Raw genomic sequence first — 12,486 nt, forward strand, 5'->3', positions numbered from 1 at the left:
AGCTTGTCAGAGAAGCCCCTGGAACAATGTGCCAGTGCGGTGAATTCTGGTTGCCATGAGAACCTTAACTTTTGGCTCTTCTCTTACTTTGTTGTATTGACATTTGCAGCCTTGCTGGGTATGCAGGTTCTTGCCTGGGAGAGCTTGTGTCCCCTTTACAGAGCTCACTGAAAGTCTTCAACTCAGGGGACAAGAAGCAGACTTTGAAGTGCTCTTGCCTCTCATTTTTAGACAAGTAAACTGAGGTCCAGAACTGGATGATCACTTGTTCTACAGCCACATAGGACAAAGCAAATATCCATTTTTACAGATATCCCCCCCCTTAGAAACCTCACCACTCTGCTGTTCTTGCCCTGCTCATAGGCTTTCAACTTATCCCATCCATCTTTCCCTTCCAAAATCTTTCTTTTACATTTTTCCAAATAACTGTAGGACTCTGCACAGCAAAGCTATTTCAGCTTGTTAGCAGTTACATGCCATATTTTGAATTAAAAGTCTTTTCCCTCAAGAATTCTGCCACTCTTCAAGTTGGTCTCTACCACCAAGAATCTGTAGGTATACCCATGGGGAACTCACCTGTTTTAAAACAAGTCTTTCAGCCCCACACCATATTTCTGCTCCTCGTCCTTTCCAGTCCTGCCAGTTTCCTTGATTTCTTGCTGCTCTCTAAAGCAATATCTATATGGCCGTCTCAATGGTGGTTGTCAATAGAGTTGCTTACTTCATGTACCTGAGATGCTGGAAGCAGCTGGGAAACTACTGTGAAGGAATGGGCTCTTACATGATTGCTCCTGAAAGAATACACAGCTAGGCCCTGCATCCACTGAAACTGTGTTCCAAGGTAACATCTCTTCTGGATCCAATTGATTCATCTTCTCTACCTTCCTTCAGGTACAAATTAAGGCTAAAAATATCTTGGGAGACCATGCTATCCCCTCCCTTTGTTATACCATCATTTCTGGTCCTGAGTTCCCTTCACTCCCAAGAGAAAAATATTATATATGTGTACATATGTTCATATATATATTCACATACATTAGCCAATAAATGCATGGCCAGATATCGGATCTCTATCCTTTACTTGCTTATAGCAACTGTATGTCTTTTTTTTTGTCTCAGTTGGGCTAGAGTGCTTTTCTTATACTTCAGTCCTTTCCCTAGCTTCCTGCATAGACACATGCCTAGTATCTTGAACTGTTTCTTCTTTTGTTCAGTCCTATATTTAATGCAAACCTCTTTTACTTCTGTTTTGTCTGTCTTCTTCAATGGACTCTGTTTTTTTTCTTAAAAAAAAAGGAAGAATGACTTTTTTTTTCATTTTATCTAGTTCTGCATCTTTATCATTGAACACAGAGATTGGTACCTTTATAAATTCCAGTGGTACTTGTTAAGTACTATTTAATGTGTCACTGAATGCTTGGTTCCACTGGAACTGTCATTTTAGGAACTAGTTCAGCCAATTTGTATCTGAGCACTTGGCTAAGACTTTAACTAAAATCTTTATTTCCAATTTCCAGCTTAAACCAGTACAATGAGATATAAAACATGACGTTTGTATCTATTTCACTAATATTTTTGCGCTCCTCAGCCCCTCCCATTCCTGTAACAATAGAAGTCCTCATTCTGCTAAAACTGTGTCATTTCTTTAGTGTTTTGAGGGTTAGAAACTGGGACAAGACTATCACTCAAATGCAATGAATACCAGTATACTGACTTTATATCTTATCAGATATTCAAGAATGTGGCAAGAAATGTCACAGGGAGCTTTTGATAAAAATATCTAATTAATAGCAACAGCTATAGAAATGAATAATATCATCCAGGCAATTACAGCTTTCAGTAAAGCAACTCTCCCAGGGTGAGGTGGCTGCAGATTACTGACTGATGGATTGCATTTAAATCTGTTATCTACTCTTAGAAAAATTACCTCACAGTTCCTACTTACCAGATACATGATTTACAGTAGTAGTAGTTGTGGTATATCTGCTTGTTTTTAATGGAATAACACAGTGAATTATCCAGAAAAGTTTTCTGACCATTTATAAATTACTGAGTTTTAGATCCCATATGAAAGAAAACTGGAAGCAATTAGAGGTTTGCATGGTTCAAACTCCATAGATATAGTATATTTGAGGTTGAGTGTGACTTGTTTGACTTATGGGTTAAGATACAAATTTTTAAGATAACGTTCCTGATTGCAAGCCTTGAGCAAGTTCACTTCTATAAAGATAATGTTTTCCCCTAAAAATGTATATTGATACTTAGCAGTTTTGAAGAAGAAGCAGGTTAGAAAAGAGTAATGAAATGTAGATGTTCCAAACCCATATTCTTGTGTTTCTTGCAGTGACAAGTTTCTGATAAGGGAACTCCAAAGAGTAAGTTCTAACTGGTTACCAAAACTCTAGCCATGATTGTATATTTTTTATTAGGGTGGAAATACATATTTCACAAATACACCTTACCTATGTATTTGCATGCTAATGAAACATGTGGTATCTGAGAAAGCCTAAAATTCCAACATGCTTGTGGAAGATGACCATAATACCATCTGCATATTATTGCACTGTCCTAACCCTTTCATATCCTACCCCAGGCACAATTCTTCCTGAAAAGAACCTGTAATAATTCCTTGGGTATATTTTACTTTAACATATTTTTGTCTTTGCTCTCTCTCTCTATATATATATATGTATATATGTATATATATTTGTATTATACTTGAATTATTTTTTAAAGGAAAAAGAGACTTACTGTTCAGTTTGAGGCCAACTATTTCTTTCCCTTTCTACTCAAATTAGTATACACACATCCCGATTCAAGTTTCCAAGGTTCCTCTGATTCCTAGGTTGCAGAACAATTGGGGCAAACTTCTAGGCTGTGCAGAATTGTATTTGATTGTAGTCTGGCTGCTGCCTTTGTGGAACTGGCTGGGCAGCTTTCCTTACCAAGCAGAAACTTACCTGGATTCTCTTCAGTTCTGGCAGCCTCCCTGAGAGTCAACCTTGTTTGATTTCCAGAGCCTCATATATTTCCTCAGAAGTCATCTTAGAAGTAGCAAAGAATATAAGAATCCAAGAGGAGGAAACAAATTGATTGAAATCTGTAATTTAGAGATTTGCCGTTTGGAAATTTGCATTTGCAATCTGTACAGCAGATAAGGTCTAGGAACATTACAATATGTAGAGTGCTTGCCTTGCACATGGTCAAGCTGGTTTAATTCCTGTCTCTACATATGGTGCCCTGATACTACCAGGAGTGATCCCTAAGCATAGAAAGAGGAGTAAGCTTTGAGCCCATCTGGCTGTGATCACTCCCTCCCCTTAAAAAAAAAAACTCACGGGGCCGGAGAGATAGCATGAAGGTAGGTTGTTTGCCTAACATGCAGAAGGATGGTGATTCGAATCCCGGCATCCTATGTGGTTTTCTTTTTTTTTTTTTTTTTTTTATGGAAGGCCAGAGTCTTTTTTTTTTTTTTTTGCATATTTTTTTTTATTTAAACACCTTGATTACATACATGATTGTGTTTGGGTTTCAGTCATAAAAGGAACACCACCCATCACCAGTGCAACATTCCCATCACCCAAGTCCCAAATCTCCCTCCTCCCCACCCAACCCCTGCCTGTACCCTAAACAGGCTCTACATTTCCCTCGTACATTCTCAATATTAGGACAGTTCAGAATGTAGTTATTTCTCTAACTAAACTCATCACTCTTTGTGGTGAGCTTCCTGAGGTGAGCTGGAACTTCCAGCTCTTTTCTCTTTTGTGTCTGAAAATTATTATTACAAGGGTGTCTTTCATTTTTCTTAAAACCCATAGATGAGTGAGACCATTCTGCGTTTTTCTCTCTCTCTCTGACTTATTTCACTCAGCATAATAGATTCCATGTACATCCATGTATAGGAAAATTTCATGACTTCATCTCTCCTGACAGCTGCATAATATTCCATTGTGTATATGTACCACAGTTTCTTTAGCCATTCGTCTGTTGAAGGGCATCTTGGTTGTTTCCAGAGTCTTGCTATGGTAAATAGAGCTGCAATGAATATAGGTGTAAGGAAGGGGTTTTTGTATTGTATTTTTGTGTTCCTAGGGTATATTCCTAGGAGTGGTATAGCTGGATCGTATGGGAGCTCGATTTCCAGTTTTTGGAGGAATCTCCATATCGCTTTCCATAAAGGTTGAACTAGACAGCATTCCCACCAGCAGTGGATAAGAGTTCCTTTCTCTCCACATCCCCGCCAACACTGTTTATTCTCATTCTTTGTGATGTGTGCCATTCTCTGGGGTGTGAGGTGGTATCTCATCGTTGTTTTGATTTGCATCTCCCTGATGATTAGTGATGTGGAACATTTTTTCATGTGTCTTTTGGCCATGTGTATTTCTTCTTTGTCAAAGTGTCTGTTCATTTCTTCTCCCCATTTTTTGATGGGGTTAGATGTTTTTTTCTTGTAGAGTTCTGTCAGTGCCTTGTATATTTTGGAGATTAGCCCCTTATCTGATGGGTATTGGGTGAATAGTTTCTCCCATTCAGTGGGTGGCTCTTGTATCCTGGGCACTATTTCCTTTGAGGTGCAGAAGCTTCTCAGCTTAATATATTCCCATCTGTTAATCTCTGCTTTCACTTGCTTGGAGAGTGCAGTTTCCTCCTTGAAGATGCCTGTAATGTCCTGTAGTGTTTTGCCTATGTGCTGTTCTATATATCTTATGGTTTTGGGGCTGATATCGAGGTCTTTAATCCATTTGGATTTTACCTTTGTACATGATGTTAGCTGGGGGTCTAAGTTTAATTTTTTGCAAGTGGCTATCCAATTGTGCCAACACCACTTGATGAAGAGGCTTTCCCTGCTCCATTTAGGATTTCCTGCTCCTTTATCAAAAATTAGATGGTTGTATCTCTGGGGAACATTTTCTGAGTATTCAAGCCTATTCCACTGATCTGAGGACCTATCCTTATTCCAATACCATGCTGTTTTGATAACTGTTGCTTTGTAGTACAGTTTAAAGTTGGGAAAAGTAATTCCTCCCATATTCTTTTTCCCAATGATTGCTTTAGCTATTCGAGGGTGTTTATTGTTCCAAATGAATTTCAAAAGTGTCTGATCCACTTCTTTGAAGAATGTCATGGGTATCTTTAGAGGGATGGCATTAAATCTGTATAATGCCTTGGGGAGTATTGACATTTTGATGATGTTAATCCTGCCAATCCATGAGCAGGGTATGCGTTTCCATTTCCGTGTGTCCTCTCTTATTTCTTGGAGCAGAGTTTTATAGTTTTCTTTGTATAGGTCCTTCACATATTTAGTCAAGTTGATTCCAAGATATTTGAGTTTGTGTGGCACTATTGTGAATGGGGTTGTTTTCTTAATGTCCATTTCATCCTTATTACTATTGGTATATAGAAAGGCCATTAATTTTTGTGTGTTACTTTTGTAGCCTGCCACCTTGCTATATGAGTCTATTGTTTCTAGAAGCTTTTTGATAGAGTCTTTAGGGTTTTCTAAGTAGAGTAACATGTCATCTGCAAACAGTGAGAGCTTGACTTCTTCCTTTCCTATCTGGATTCCCTTCATATCCTTTTCTTGCCTAATCGCTATAGCAAGTACTTCCAGTGCTATGTTGAATAGGAGTGGTGAGAGAGGACAGCCTTGTCTTGTGCCAGAATTTAGAGGGAAGGCTTTCAGTTTTTCTCCATTGAGGATAATATTTGCCACTGGCTTGTGGTAGATGGCCTTCACTATATTGAGAAAGGTTCCCTCCATTCCCATCTTGCTGAGAGTTTTGATCAAGAATGGGTGTTGGACCTTATCAAATGCTTTCTCTGCATCTATTGATATGATCATGTGGTTTTTATTTTTCTTGTTATTGATGTTGTGCATTATGTTGATAGATTTACGGATGTTAAACCATCCTTGCATTCCTGGGATGAAACCTACTTGATCGTAGTGGATGATCTTCTTAACGAGGCATTGAATCCTATTTGCCAGGATTTTGTTGAGGATCTTTGCATCTGCATTCATCAGTGATATTGGTCTGTAATTTTCTTTTTTGGTAGCGTCTCTGTCTGGTTTAGGTATCAAGGTGATGTTGGCTTCATAAAAGCTATTTGGGAGTGTTTCTGTTTGTTCAATTTCATGAAAGAGTCTTGCCAAGATTGGCAGTAGTTCCTCTTGGAAAGTTTGATAGAATTCATTAGTGAATCCATCTGGACCTGGGCTTTTGTTTTTCGGCAGACATTTGATTACTGTTTTAATTTCATCAGTGGTGATGGGGGTGTTTAGATATGCTACATCCTCTTCCTTCAACCGTGGAAGATTATAAGAGTCCAAGAATTTATCCATTTCTTCCAGGTTCTCATTTTTAGTGGCGTAGAGTTTTTCAAAGTAGTTTCTGATTACCCTTTGAATCTCTGTCATATCAGTAGTGATCTCTCCTTTTTCATTCCTGATACGAGTTATCAAGTTTCTCTCTCTCTCTTTCTTTGTTAGGTTTGCCAGTGGTCTATCAATCTTGTTTATTTTTTCAAAGAACCAACTTTTGCTTTCGTTGATCTTTCGGATTGTTTTTTGAGTTTCCACTTCGTTGATTTCTGCTCTCAGCTTTGTTATTTCCTTCTGTCTTCCTATTCTTGGGTCCTTTTGTTGAGCATTTTCTAGTTCTATTAGCTGTGTCATTAAGCTACTCAGGTAAGCTCCTTCTTCCTTCCGGATGTGTGCTTGCAAAGCTATAAATTTTCCTCTCAGTACTGCTTTTGCTGTGTCCCATAAGTTCTGAGAGTTTGTGTCTTTATTGTCATTTGTTTCCAGGAACCTTTTGATTTCCTCCTTGATTTCATCTCGGACCCACTGGTTATTGAGCATGAGGCTGTTTAACTTCCAGGTGTTAAAGTGTTTCTTCTGAGTCCCTTTGGAGTTCACAAATAATTTCAGAGCCTTGTGGTCAGCGAAGGTAGTCTGCAAAATTTCTATCCTCTTGATCTTATGGAGGTATGTTTTATGTGCCAGCATGTAGTCTATCCTGGAGAATGTCCCATGTACATTGGAGAAGAATGTGTATCCAGGTTTCTGGGGATGGAGTGTCCTATATATATCCACTAGGCCTCTTTCTTCCATTTCTCTCCTCAGGTCTAGTATATTCTTGTTGGGTTTCAGTCTGGTTGACCTGTCAGTGTTGACAAAGCCGTGTTAAGGTCCCCCACAATTATTGTGTTGTTGTTGATATTATTTTTCAGATTTGTCAACAGTTGTATTAAATATTTTGCTGGCCCCTCATTCGGTGCATATATGTTTAGGAGAGTGAATTCTTCCTGCTCTACGTACCCCTTGATTAATATAAAATGTCCATCTTTGTCCCTTACAACCTTCCTGAGTATAAAGTTTGCATTATCTGATATTAGTATGGCCACTCCAGCTTTTTTATGGGTGTTGTTTGCTTGGATAATTTTTCTCCAGCCTTTTATTTTGAGTCTATGTTTGTTCTGACTATTCAGGTGCGTTTCTTGTAGGCAGCAGAAGGTTGGATTGAGTTTTTTGATCCATTTAGCCACTCTGTGTCTCTTAACTGGTGCATTTAGTCCATTGACGTTGAGAGAAAGAATTGTCCTGGGATTTAACGCCATCTTTATTTCAAAATTTGGTGTGTCTTTTGGGTAGTCTTGTCTTAGATTAGGTCTTTCAGTTTTTCTCTTAAGACTGGTTTTGTGTCTGTGAAGTTTCTGAGCTGTTTTTTGTCTGTGAAACCATGTATTCTTCCATCAAACCGGAAAGTGAGTTTTGCTGGGTATAGTATTCTGGGTGAAGCATTCATTTCATTCAGTCTTGTCACAATATCCCACCACTGCTTTCTGGCATTGAGTGTTTCTGGTGACAGGTCTGCTGTAAATCTCAGGGAAGCTTGCTTGAACATGATTTCCCCTTTTGATCTTGCTGTTTTCAGAATTCTGTCTCTATCTGTGGGATTTGTCATTGTGACTAGGATGTGTCTTGGGGTGGTTTTTCTGGGGTCTCTTTTGGTTGGTACTCTTCGGGCATGCAGGATTTGATCACATATATTCTTTAGCTCTGGAAGTTTCTCTTTAATGATGTTCTTGACCATTGATTCTTCCTGGAAATTTTCTTCCTGGGTCTCTGGGACTCCAATGATTCTTAAGTTGTTTCTGTTGATCTTATCATAGACTTCTATTTTCGTCTGTTCCCATTCTTTGACTAATTTTTCCATTGTCTGCTCATTTGCTTTAAGTTTTTTGTCCAATCTCTCCTGCTGTATGGAATTGTTATGTATCTCATCTTCCACAGCACCAAGTCTATTCTCAGCTTCTGATACCCTGTCCCAGAGCTTATCCATTTTGTCATTCACTCACTTCGTTTACTGACTTTTTCAGTCCTGTTAGTTGACATGTTATTTCAGTTTGGAGTTTTGTCATTTCTGCCTTCATATTTTCTTGGTTCTTATTAGTGTTCTGTTCAACTCGATCCATGGTTTCTTGGAGTCTGTTGAGCACCTTCCATATTGCTAGTCTAAAGTCCTTATCTGAGAGGTTGATTAGTTGTTCAGTCATTATCTGGTCCTCAGAATTGTCATCTTCATTCTCTATGTCTGATGCTGGCCTGCGTTGTTTCCCCATTGTCACACTTGTATTGTGGGTTTTTCTACGTGTTGTGGTGGTATTCATTGTCTATATGATGTAGGCAGCACACTCCTCTGGCTCCTCCCTTTCTGGATGGGCTGACTTGCCTCTAAGGGAGGGGAGTCCTCCGTGGATGAAGCCTCACACTGGGTCAAATCTTAGGCCCGAGCATGCAACAGAGAAGACAGTCCAGAGAGAAATGTTTGCTTCTGTGATATAGCGCCGTTCTTAGTGTGATTTTTCCTTCTTGTTGCAATGGAGTTCTTTCATTAGAAAGAGTGCACGGCCGCTCCGCTTCGCTACGCGGCCGTGCTCCTCTGAGCCTCTTTTTGCCCCACTCGCAAGAGTTTCACGCAAGAGGACAGTAGACAGACATAGACAGGTCACACTCACAGTCTTTCACAGTTGAGCCCCACTGGGCCGGTGTACTTTCGCGGATTTTCCCCGCCTGGTGTCACACACAGGGAGCCGGCTTTTGCCCAGATAGCATTGTTATCTCTTCCCGAATGTAGTTTCTTTGGAGTTAGCTTCCCAGGGCTCTGAGGGGAGCTTCCAGAGTTCAGGAAAGACAGAGAAGGGTAGGACAGGGCTCCCTTCCGGTGCTCAGTTCCTCAGAAGAAGCACAGCCCGGTGGAGATTCTGCAGGTAGAGCAGTCAGCACTCTGCCTGGAAACCCCCACCTGCAGCCATTTCTCACTCACTCACTGGCTCGCTGGGTAGCTCCCGAATGTAGTTTCTTTGGGGTTCGCTTCCCAGGGCTCTGAGGAGAGCTTCCAGAGTTCAGGAAAGACAGAGAAGGGTAGGACAGGGCTCCCTTCCGGTGCTCAGTTCCTCAGAAGAAGCACAGCCCGGTGGAGATTCTGCAGGTAGAGCAGTCAGCACTCTGTCTGGAAACCCCCACCTGCAGCCATTTCTCACTCACTCACTGGCTCGCTGGGTAGCTTCTGAATGTAGTTTCTTTGGGGTTCGCTTCCCAGGGCTCTGAGGAGAGCTTCCAGAGTTCAGGAAAGACAGAGAAGGGTAGGACAGGGCTCCCTTCCGGTGCTCAGTTCCTCAGAAGAAGCACAGCCCGGTGGAGATTCTGCAGGTAGAGCAGTCAGCACTCTGCCTGGAAACCCCCACCTGCAGCCATTTCTCACTCACTCCCCTATGTGGTTTTCTAAGCCTGCCTGGAGCAATTTTTGACCATAGAGCCAGGAGTAACCCCAGAACGCTGCCGGGTGTGAACCCCCCAAAAAATGACAAAAAAAATCTCACAATCAATCTACTTATATCACTTTTCTGCTCATAACTTAATTACTTCTCCATATGTGTAAGTACAAATCTAAACTCCTTAGCAAGGCCTCTGAGGACCCCAGAACTAGAGTCCATTTTACTTTTTTGGTTTCTCTTTTTTAGTGTCAGCTTGCTCAGCCTACAGCTTCCCCAGTCAGGTTTCCACATCAGTACCATGCTCTCTTGCATTGGACTTGACAATAAGGAGCCATATTTTTTATTGGAATAAGCTGAGGACATTAAGAGAATTGTACCAAATGAACATGCCCTCTCCTCTGCACATTCAAGCTCTCCTTCTGGAAAAAAAATACTTGGAGAACATTTAATTTTATTTTTTTAGATTTTTATTCTTACCACTCTTCTTTGGGCCAGACTAAGAAGCACTGGAAGCCAAGTATTTTTGTATATATATATATATATATATATATATATATATATATATATATATATATATATATTATGTAATCCCAGGTTCTCACAGAAGCAAGGCACTAAGCTACAGTGCCAGGCCATAGTGTGTTCCTTTTAAATCATTTTATTTAAACATTTTTTGTGTAGGAATATGTGTGCCATTCTTGACAGTTTTAAAACTTAATCCTGGATGTGTGCCCAGGGGTCACACCTATCAGTGTGACCATATGGGGTTCTGGGATAGAACCAGGACTTGCCACATGCAAATAAAGTGCTGGGTCCAGTTTTATTTTTTTTAGCTTTTTTTTTATGAAGTATAACACATACAGAAGATAACACAAACTCTATCTATAGAAATGCATAAATCTATAGAAATGCATAAATTCTCTCAAAGGGACACATCTTCATAACCGACATACAAGTTATAAAATAGAGCACTTCAGAGTGTGCCCAAAGCCCTGTCATGTTCCCTGTCCATGTAAACTTCCTTAAAGTAGTTGCAAGGCAATTGTCTAAACCTAGGGACTAAGCCTGTTTGTTGGGACTTTATGTAAAAAATCATCCAGTATCTACTTTTGTGTTTGGCATTTCATATGGCATAATGTACTACTTTCCTAATCAGAACAAAAAAACTATTCCCATCTGAAAGAGGGTCAGTGATTATACTAAAGATGCTTCAGACAACAGCTGCATTTGCTTCCCTTCTGTTCCTCTAGCAGTAACTCTGCTGGGATGCATTCTGCAACTTCACCTTCTCTAGTCTTGGCATCCAAATCTCCCTTTATGTCACTTGTGTGAAGTGTCTCTAGGGCCTGGTTCTAAGCCTCATTCACACAGTCCCTGACATCTGCAACAATGCATTGCTCGCACCATGAGGTGAGATCCTGTCCATTGACCTGCCTTGTTTATGGGTGACTAGGGGCAGGATTTGCTGGCTTATCTATCAGGATAAATTTTTTTCTATCAGGAGCTGGATGGATAGTACAATATAAGGTCTTGAACATGGCCTACCCAGGTTTGACCCTTCACATACCATTTGGTCCCATAAGCTCCCCAGGAGTGACCCTTGAGTGCAAAGTCAGGAGTAAGCCCTGAACAGAGCCAGGTGTGCCCCTTTCCCTCAAAACGACTGCCTCAAATGCAGCAGTTGACTCAGTCTTCAGATCACTGAAAAGTTACAGCTTGTCAATATTCATAGAATTATTCAACACCCTTTGAAGAGAAGTGATGCTTTCTTGGTAACTTCTGCATCTATGAATTTCTTTTAGACTATCATAACAGAAGCTGAATCCGTTCTTCCAATTCACATATTGTTTTGATATTTGTATTTTTGTCAAACATTGTGTCAAGCATGAGTAACTGGGGTAAAGTGTGAATGAAAGAGGCCAAAATGTGCTCAACAGCGGGGCTCTAAAAATTGCATATGGAATCAAGGAGAGCATTTATGGATCGCAGTAGAAATTTAGCTAATGCTACTTTTATTCTCCTTTGTCTACCTGCCAATAGCATTTCTTGGAAGAGTGCTATAGAGCCTTGAATGAGCCCTGGTTACCTGACATATCCCTTAGACCCCAGTAGTGTTACTGATATGGATCTCTCTAATAAATCTCTAGAAGTGTCTTCCGGGATTGCTTTGCTGGAGTCCAACCTGACTTTTTCTCTTTGAACTTTTCTAGAACTGAGCATGTGGTATCCCCACACCATCTCTACTTTCCTATGTACTCCTCTACCTTACTTAGACTTTTTGGCCCATTGACTATTAAAGCAAAGCATACAGAGCTCATACCAGCTTTACCCAAACAGAAACTTTGCCCTGATTTCTTTTTTCCTTCACCCACCCCTTTTGAGTTATAAAAGACCCACCGAGGCTTGATTAGCTTAAGATAGGTATTTTTGTCTGTTAACTACTCTGCCCTCTCTCACTTCCCATGCAGATTAAACCTGTACAATAAAGATTGTAGGGGATGTATCCTTGGTGCTCAGTCCATGAGGCTGGAAGCCCTCTGTTCTCATGCTTTTTCCCCTTATGTCTGTTGTGTTTTCTTAATTCTCACCATGTCCCTGTTTTTAGGCCTGTTAAAATGGGGTTGAATTACAACAAGTCTTCACAGCATATCTAGACTTTTGGGAGGAAGGTTTTATGAGGATAGATGAGTATTTCTTGCTCAGAAAGAC

General features: G+C 40.3%; 1 long non-coding RNA gene across 1 annotated transcript in view; it reads left to right on the forward strand.

Moving 5' to 3' along the window:
* Positions 1–12,486, forward strand: part of LOC126010988 (uncharacterized) — a 585,811-nt gene that overhangs the window by 242,796 nt on the left and 330,529 nt on the right. The gene's annotated exons all lie outside the window — the stretch shown is intronic.

Source organism: Suncus etruscus, chromosome 6 (assembly GCF_024139225.1).
Source record: "Suncus etruscus isolate mSunEtr1 chromosome 6, mSunEtr1.pri.cur, whole genome shotgun sequence".
NCBI classification, from domain to species: domain Eukaryota; kingdom Metazoa; phylum Chordata; class Mammalia; order Eulipotyphla; family Soricidae; genus Suncus; species Suncus etruscus.